This window comes from Apaloderma vittatum, unplaced genomic scaffold, assembly GCF_000703405.1.
Source record: "Apaloderma vittatum isolate BGI_N311 unplaced genomic scaffold, ASM70340v1 scaffold42263, whole genome shotgun sequence".
Taxonomy (NCBI): domain Eukaryota; kingdom Metazoa; phylum Chordata; class Aves; order Trogoniformes; family Trogonidae; genus Apaloderma; species Apaloderma vittatum.
Window position 1 is genome coordinate 6,279 of NW_009708217.1, and position 3,718 is coordinate 9,996.

Here is a 3,718-nt window from a genome sequence, read left to right on the forward strand (position 1 = left end):
TCCAGGCACTGCTGTTTCAAGATGAGATGTCCCATAGATCATTTCTATACAAATATAAATCTAAAGAGTTGTTCAACTATTTTATTAACTTAGATTATATCAATAAAATATTTGTTGTGTGTAGTGAGACTCTTCAGCTTTAATAAAAATAATGGAAGATTTGACTGTTGTGGTTTTTTTTGAATTGGGATAGATTTTTTGTTTGGATTATTTATTTTTGTGTACAGCTGATGCCTGCTGGATCCATTTGAGGTTGCATTTCAAAGCACAAATGTATGAAAACTGAGAGGGCTCAGTAAGCCTTGTAGAGCTTTTCATGCTAAGGAGAAATTAGTGTTGTTGGAGAAATTAAGAGTGTTGTGGGACACTGAGGCTTTTGGTGTTCATGAGGATGTTTCGAGGCTGGTGGTCCACAGAGAAATACCCTTGGGTGTTCCTTCACAACGAAGACAGAGACTGTCTCATCTCAGAGGAGACCACATAAGGTTAGGGCTCTCCTAGAAAGGTAGTTCATCTTGATTTTGCTCTGGATTATTGAATCCAGTATAATATCACTAGAACAAATCAATACTTGCTAGTGTTTAAAAAGAATTAAGTTCAGAGCCTTTCCTGCAACGACTGTTGTCACTTGCTTCTTAAGCACAAGGAAGTTTCTCAGCATTGCAGCAAAACTAACACCATGAGAGGTACAGCGGGTCAGGCAAAAGCGGACATTCAGCACCTTCCTCCAGAGAGACAACGAGTGGGTGACCTCCATGCGAAGCCCCTCCAGCTTGCTGGAAGGTCCAACGAGATTCGTAAACTTGCTTCCAGACCCCTCTGCTTAACACCCACCCACAGATCCGTTCTCTGTGAGTCCTTTTTTTTTGGGGGGGGGGGGGGGACGACGACGACACTATTTGGCCTCCGCAAAGTCTCAAAGCAATAGCTTTCACAGTTTCATTCTATGCTCTGTTTATTTTAAAACCTGTTGCCTCATCGGTTGGCTACTGTATTGCGAGAGACAATGAATGGTCACTTCCTAACACATTTTTTCTTACTGTTCTTAACTTTATAAAGACCTATGTCGTATCCCTCCAATCTGTTTTTTTTCTAAGAGGAATACTCCTAAGCTCCTCCTTGCATGAAAGCTGTTTCATGCCCGAAAGCTCTTTTTTATTTCCCTGCTTTGGTTGTCACAAGTAGCATCTGGGACAAAAACACCTTATTAGCAGTGAAATTGGAAACGATACATAATGAGATCATGCTCGAAAAGTAGAGTTTGAGGGCACTGTGATTTAGCTCTTCCCAAGTGAGATGCTGACCTCTGGAGGCCACCGGCAGCTGGTTGTAATTATAATCGTCAGCCTAAACTGTGTCTCTCTGCCAGCACAGGCAAGCAAGCTCTGTACTTGAGGAAAATAGAGCTCTCATCTCTCTTCACCCTCAATGGCTCCTCGCAAATATTTGGTCCAGTTAGAAAGAAAACCTCGATATCCCTGTTAGTTTGCACAACTTGGTGGAGGTGACCAGGATGCTGGTGGAGGAGCACCATGGTTCTGCAGGGCGGAGCACGTACACACAGCGAGCTGTGCGTCACCAGACGAGGTAGGAGCAAGAGCTTCGTGGCAGATGCCTTCAAAGCTTTCCAGGTCATCATGTCCTGCCATGTCATTGCGATGTCCCTCTTGGAGCCTGTCTTCTTTCACCCCCAACTCCCCTCCCCACAAAAATAGACCTTAGTAGCACTATGGTACAAGCAGGGTGGAGGAGTGCTTATAGATCTGTGAACATCTACTAGTTCATGGCAAAAAAGATTTTGCAGATGATGCAGTTGGTTATAAAGCTGATTCTTCTGTAGTCACACGCTAGTGATGCAGACAAACAGGTGTCAAGGAACTGTCACGGAATCGCAGAATGGTTTGGCTTAGAAGGGACCTTAAAGATCACTTAATTCCAACCCCACTTCCACCAGCAGGGACATCCTCCACTAGACCAGGTTGCTCCAAGCTCCATCCAACCAGGCCTTGAACCCTTCCATGGAGGGGGCTGCCACAACTTCCCTGGACAACCTGTGCCAGTGTCTCACCGCCCTCACAGAGAACAATTTCTTCCTGATATCTAATCTAAATTTACCCTCTTTGAGTTCCACTCTGAGGAGATGGGGACTTCACTCCATCCCATGGCGCTGCCAGCTGAAGGGTCTCTGAAGGAAGACTCCACGTTTCAGACAACGGGAGCCACCTGCTGCTGGTCCCGATGGTGCGAGGGGCAGCAGGAGATAAAATGCGCTTCCTTCCATCAAAGCAAACTGTGATTTTGACTTCTCAGAATTGCTCTGAAGAGGTTTTGAGCTGCATCTTGATCTTATACAGCATGATGGCGTAACTGATTCTAAACCAACTGCAGTCACAGAGTTCCATCAGCCTAACGATGGTGGTCAGACTCAACAGGTATCATTACAGATAAGAGTTTGGACATTTGCCCCCTAAACCTTTTCCAGTGTAAATTTTAACCTTGTTCAGGCATGCTGCAGAGCTGATTTCCATCCGCCCACCTCAGAGAGAGGTTTGACTGCAAATTTAAGTGTAAGGTTCCTCGTTAACATCTAGGTTAAGATTAGGCAAGTTCAATAGTTCAGGGAGGCTTTGTGGTTTTGCACCAACAAGAGCAAGATCTGTGTTTTGTTCTCACCTCAGAAAGTATTTCCTGTGTGACTTTTGGCAAGGTAGTTACATATTCTGCTTCTCAGTCTCCTGCCTGTAAAATGGAGATACGGTCACTTATTCTACAAAATATCATTTAAAGCTTCCTAATGGAAATACACTCATTATTTTGTGCAAGATATCATTTACACGGGAAAATCCATTTTAAAATACACTCATTTTGTGTAAGGTGTCATTTACACAGGACAACACTTTTTAAAACCCAAATGAATGTATTTGTAAAGGAACGATGCTGCAGGGTCCACAGTGGATATTCTTATTTTGTTGTAAGAGCACCGGTTTTATTTAGTCTGTATAACTTCAGAAGGGGCTTAAGCTGAACTGGAAGAGGACAGCTTGTGCCAGAAGAAGAACTTGCACTTGAGCAGTAACATTAGTTTACCTGTATAATTATAGCAGGCTGTTGGTGAACTTTTCCTCGCCAGATTCCTAACTCTTGCTCTCCAGATCCCTAACTCTTGCTTTCCAGATCCGGGCGGAGAGAGAACAGATTTCTCTTGGAATTAGTGCAACCAACACTCCGCCTCCATCTTCACCTCGAGTATATAACCACTCTCTCCTGAAATCATAAGAAAATAAGATGTTCTAGAAATAATGAGTAAATAAAAGCAAAGATGATTTAAAAGCACAAGCAGAAAGCACAATAATCTGACTATGACCTCAGGATTTGATATTCAAATGCGCTGTCCTTTGTATGTTTTCAATATCAGCAGTATTTTAAAAGGCGTATCATCCTTCGAGATTTCCCTTCTTTGTCCCCATTATTCAATGTCATGGTAGGAAGATGAGAGCATTACCATCGATATCACTTTTTTAATTCCATGCCCTTGAATAAGGGCAATAAGAACCCTGCATAATAGAGTTTTCAGCAGAGAGAGAGTAAATGGGAATCGGTTGTTAATTCAATATAGGATACAGAAGCTGTCTCTCCCATCTCTTTTTCTCAAGGTAATGCCATGCCTTCAATCGTCATTATACCCAAGAATCAAATTATTTGAATTCTGGACACATCA